The sequence below is a fragment of the Triticum dicoccoides genome, chromosome 1B, assembly GCF_002162155.2.
Source record: "Triticum dicoccoides isolate Atlit2015 ecotype Zavitan chromosome 1B, WEW_v2.0, whole genome shotgun sequence".
In the NCBI taxonomy this organism is placed as follows: domain Eukaryota; kingdom Viridiplantae; phylum Streptophyta; class Magnoliopsida; order Poales; family Poaceae; genus Triticum; species Triticum dicoccoides.
The window spans coordinates 394,234,105-394,240,215 of record NC_041381.1 but is presented as its reverse complement, the minus strand read 5'-3'; positions in this window follow the sequence as shown (position 1 = coordinate 394,240,215).

Here is a 6,111-nt window from a genome sequence, read left to right as displayed (position 1 = left end):
ATTAGGCCTAGCCAGGCCCGCGCGGGATGAAAAATGGTTGTTTGGATGCCTGTGTTTATTATTTGGCCCGCATAGCACGAACCTCAAAGCACCCCTCAGCCTGGCCTGCTAGGAACGGTCGAATCGACCGTTTCTAGCTAGCCATGCTCGAGCGATGCAGGGGAGGGGAACGCCGCGCCGCGTTGCGCAGGGAAGGGAGATGGCGGGAGTGATGGCGCATCTTTGAAAAAACGGCGGGATGAATTCGAGTCACCGTCCGCCGATTCGGTCGCCCTATATATCGAGGGTCACCACCGCGGCAAAACTCCCGCCACCATTTCCCCCCTCTCGAGCTTTCCCTCCGGCGCGGATCCACTTCGACAACGAGGTAAGCGGCGCATCTACTCCGGCGACGGTTGACTGCGTCGGCGGGTCGATGACTCCTCCTCTCCGACGTGCCAGGCACCTCATCCGCGGCTGTTCCGATGGCCTCTCTAAGTTGAAGCACCGCCTCCTCTCTTCTAGTTCTAGCTAGATCAGTCCATGTGCTAAGGTTAGGTCGTTCGATCTGTTTGACTGTGATGGTGTAGTAGCTAGTTGTGATGGATTTGGAGCATGCATGCTAGGGGTTGTTTCCATGTGGGCAAGTGTTGGTAGTTAGTGGTCATGGATGAATCGGTGGTATGCTAGTGTGCAAGTGTTGAACAAGATCATCCAGGTGTCCATGATTAGTGCTCTGTTCTCCATGATTAGTGCTCTTTTATGTTGTGGTATGCTTTAGTTGTGGTATGCTTGTGCATGTGTTACTTCTAGTTTGATCTGTCCATGATGTAATGCTAGTTTGATCTGTTCAAGATGTAATGTTAGTTCGATCTGTCCAAGATGTACTGCTAGTTCGATCTGTCCATGTTGTACTGCTAGTTCATACTGTCCATGGTAGTGTCTTGTGGTGTTGATGACACTAACGTTTGTAGGACATGACCACGCAAGAGTTTAGTCAGGCCATCGCGCTGTCCGAGAGCAAGTTCCCACCGTCCTACGTCGATGACTCCCAGCCTCCTCTGGAACAGATGCCTCTTGATTCAGAGGTTTTCAAGGTGCCACCTGCGGTTCCTCCATTTGTGCTAGCTCAGCCCAATGTTGTTGCTCTAAAGGCAGCGACAAAGGAGAAGAAGGATGGCAGGAGGAACATCATGAAATGGCAGCCATTTCTCTCCATTTTTGTGCTTAACAAGATATGTGAGAGATCATAGCTAGTGGGGTGAGGACTGACAAGGGCTTCAAGGAGGTGCACTTGAACCTTGTTGCAAAGCGGGTGTTCAACTTCTGTGGACAGGAGGTCACCTCGACCCAGGTGTACAACCACCCGAGGAAGTGGAGAGCTCGATGGATTCAAGTGTCTAAGACCAGAGACCTTAGCGGTGCTTTATGGGATGAGGACACCTGCTCGATCCTTCTGGAGGCAGAGCACTACCAAGGCCACGTCGCGATTAGCTCACAAACCATGTCATTCTAACAGACCAGCAGTTCAAGCCTATGAACCATTGCCATACTAACTAATCCGTCTGTCTTGTTTCTTCTTAGGCTCACCCCAAGGACGTTGAGTTCCTCAACACCCCTATCCAGAACTACCACCAGATGCAAACAGATCTTCTCCTTCGGGCTGGCAACCATCAAGCATGCCATGGGCTCTGGTCAGCCGCTTGGCTCACCGATGCCGGAGTATCCAGACACCCAGGAGTCAGACACCATCAACATTGATGCTCCCGAGAAGGATGCTGAGCATGTTCCTATGCTTGATAGGAATAGGAAGTGGACATGCTTCATGGAGGAGGAGTTGAGTGTCTTTAGCAACATGACTGAGGCAGTGAAGTAGGTGGCCACCGCCATCAGGGAGAGCAAGAGTGTGGATGTCCACCCTAAGATCTACAACACCGTCATGGATCAGATTGGCTTCAGCCCAGAGGCTCTCATGGTGGATCTCAGCCACCTGCTGGATAACAAAGCCCGGGGTGTTAGGTTTGTTGCCATGGGAGCAGAGCACAGGGTGCTCTGGCTGAGGACCTGGCTGGGCAAGCACTACTACTAGTGCTACTTCTGCTGGTGGTGACGGCGTGCGTGATCCTCAATGGCGATGGCGACAATGACGACGACGATAATGACGACGTATATTTTGTGTAGTTAGGGCTTGAAAACAATCTTACGGTGTGTATATTTTGGTGAGGTGGTATATACTAACCCCTCACGGTGATCCTCGCGGTGATCACGAACTTGCGGTGGTAGGATGACACCCTCTTTTGGATGTGGTGGTACGATGACACCAAAGTAGTGCTAGGTTGAACTTGCTATGAGCATCCATGCTTACTAATGGTCTTTTGCTCCATTGCTTGCTCCTAGAGTTATTCATTGCTTGCTCCTAGAGTTCTTCATTGCTTGCCCCTAGAGTTCTTCATTGCTTGCTGCTTGTGTGTTCCAATGCTTGTTGCTTGAACTTATTGCTCGTTTGCACTGCCAGGGCAAGTGATATGTGGTGTTCGAAGGTAGGGTTCCAGGGGTTTACAGTTCATGGGAAGCTTGCAACAAACAAGTTTCAGGGTACAATGACAACAACCACAGAGGAGAGGAGGGTTTAAGACTAGGCAGGCGGCAGAAGATGCTTACTCCAAGTATAAGCGAGAGCATTCATACAACAAGGTTGAGGTTGGCAAGAAGGTGGATCGACCGTTAGGGCTGAAGAACTTCATCATCTTCGTCCAGTCCATCATCATAGCAGTGCTGTGGTGTTGGTGTGCTCGGTGTGATCGTGTGTAAGGTATAGTAGTATTGGTAAGCTCATCAAGTAGGGTACAAGGTGAGCACAACTCTATGCTCGTATGTAACCAAACAACGTGCACCCATGTGAGCACATACAATGCAAGCAACCAAACGCGGTGCATAGAGGCATCGTTATGATGTAGGGAGAGGACATGCAGGCAACCAAACTAAGTGCATATGTTGGTTTTTGGCCTGCATTTGCTCAGCCAGGCCCAACTGGAACAAGTATGCAAATGGGCAAAAAATGATGCAGGTAACCAAACACGCCCTACATGTTTTTCCAAACTACTTTGAACAGGTGCGTGACATGGTGATCATTTTAATCTGGCGTATTTGGCAGTTGACAACAGATATGGTGCATGAAAAAACTGTACCATCGGTGAAAACTAGTGTTGACTTCCTGGACAACTATTTGAGATCATTATGACATGCTAGGAATTTCAGTACCGAAGAGATTATAAAGGGAAGATGCCTCTGCACTTTATCCAGCCAGAAGCGCACTGCACAGGAGGTGCAGTTCCTGACCTTTGGCCACGACCTCCGACTGGATCCTTAGCCCTGTATATAGATGGATCGTTTTCACCTCTTGACGGTTCAGCAGCGACACGTATGATCTTACGCAATGAAGTTGGGGTTGTGGTTTTTGCGGCCTAACGACTCATTTTTAATTGTAATGATGCATCGGAAGCAGACATACACGCCTTTATGCATGGTATGGCCCTAGCCTGTCAGCATACGGAGCTCCCAGTTTATGTGAAGTCTAATTCCTTGGAGGTCCTGTCCATCTTACCTAGTGATTCTCTTATACGGTCGGCATATGGGAACTTTGCAATGGAAATCAAGTTTCTGATGGAAGGTCGGGAGTTTATTCCACAAATGCTCCACAAATGCTTACTAGGTCTCAGGATAGGATAGCAGATTGTCTAGCTAATTACAATCGTACTGAGTCGTGTACTGCTGGTTGGCTTCAAAGAGGTCCTCTCTGTATTGAGGAGCTCCTGCCAGCTATTGTAATCCTATTACCTAAGGAATAAAACCCCCTTTGTCCTCGAAAAAATGTTGGATTGCAGTTTTTTTTCAGGACACTCACACATATCACCAGTTGACACTTGAATTTATTTTTTAGGGCGCTCATACAAGAGCCAAATGTTTAGCGCACAGTAAACATTTCTTTTTTCTCATATCTCCAAGCCCAAAAATCTTGCATACGACGAGTATACATGGGTGTTATGTTGGGGAACGTAGCATGCGATTTCAAAAAAATTCCTACGATCACGCAAGATCTATCTAGGAGATGCATAGCAATGAGAAGGGAAGAGTGTGTCCACGTACCCTCGTAGACCGAAAGCGGAAGCGTTTAGTTAACGCGGTTGATGTAGTCGAACGTCTTCACGATCCAACCGATCCAAGTACCGAATGTAGGCTCAACACACGTTCAGCTCGATGACATCCCTCAAACTCTTGATGCAGTAGAGGGTCGAGGGAGAGTTCCGTCAGCATGGCGGCATGGTGACGGTGTTGATGATGTGATCCGCGCAGGGCTTCGCCTAAGCACTACGATGCTATGACCGGAGGATTAAACTGTGGAGGGGGGCACCACACATGGCAAAGAGAACAATTGATGTGCCTTTGGGGTGCCCCCTGCCCACGTATATAAAGGAGGAAGGGAGGAGGCGACCGGTCTAGAGGAGGCGCGCCAAGGGAGGAGTCCTACTAGGACTCCCAGTCCTAGTAGGATTCCCCCTTCCTTTCCGGAGAGGGGAGAAGGGGAAAGGTGGAGATGGAGAAGGAAAGAGGGGGGCCACGCCCCTGCCCCTTGTCCAATTCGGACTAGGCTTGGGGGAGCGCATGCCACCTCCTGGCCGCTGCCTCCTCTTCTCCACTAAGGCCCATGTAGGCCCATTAACTTCCCGGGGGGTTCCGGTAACCTCCAGGTACTCCGGAAAATGTCTGAACCTCTCCGAAACTATTCCGGTGTCCGAACATAACCTTCCATTATATCAATCTTTACCTCTCGACCATTTCGAGACTCCTTGTCATGTTCGTGATCTCATTTGGGACTCCGAACAAACTTCGGTCATCAAAAACACATATCTCATAATACAAATCGTCATCGAACGTTAAGCGTGCGGACCCTATGGGTTCGAGAACTATGTAGACATGACCGAGACACATCTCGGTCAATAACCAATAGCGGAACCTGGATGCTCATATTGGCTCGTACATATTCTATGAAGATCTTTATCGGTCAAACCGCACAACAAGATACGTTGTTCCCTTTGTCATCGGTATGTTACTTGCCCGAGATTCGATCGTTGGTATCATCATACCTAGTTCAATCTCATTACCGGCAAGTCTCTTTACTCGTTCCATAATGCTTTATCCCGCAACTAACTCATTAGTCACATTGCTTGCAAGGCTTATAGTGATGAGCATTACCGAGAGGGCCCAAAGATACCTCTCCGATACAGGGAGTGACAAATCCTATTCTCGATCTATGCCAACCCAAGAAACACCTTCGAAGACACTTGTAGAGCATCTTTATAATCACCCAGTTACGTTGTGATGTTTGATAGCACACAAGGTGTTCCTCCGGTATTCGGGAGTTGCATAATCTCATAGTCAGAGGAACATGTATAAGTCATGAAGAAAGCAATAGCAATAAAACTTAACAATCATTATGCTAAGCTAACGGATGGGTCTTGTCCATCACATCATTCTCTAATGATGTGATCACGTTCATCAAATGACAACACATGTCTATGGTCAGGAAACATAACCATCTTTGATTAACGAGCTAGTCAAGTAGATACATACTAGGGACACTTTGTTTTGTCTATGTATTCACACATGTACTAAGTTTCCAGTTAATACAATTCTAGCATGAATAATAAACATTTATCATGATATAAGGAAATATAAATAACAACTTTATTATTTCCTCTAGGGCATATTTCCTTCATGTTAGAGATATATTTGGTATATAGAAATTGTCTGGGATTAGGTAGGAATTGTATTCATCTTATCTCTAGAAGATGTCTTGCCCTTTTGTACACAACTAGTCAATGTGTACGTGCAATGCACGTTAATCTGGAAGTGTATTAAGTGCATGCGAATATTAAGTAGGATATTATTTGCATGTTATTATGTGATTGGCACTATATTTGGCATGAAATTAACTGCACGCTAAACGTGTTGAGCGCTCGACATTGAAGTAGTCTAGGTCATTGGATCGACATGATTTGATGGCCGAGATTAATTGGACCTACCCCTTTGGCCTTTTTATATTGGTACTTGTCGCAGGAAACCACGACCACC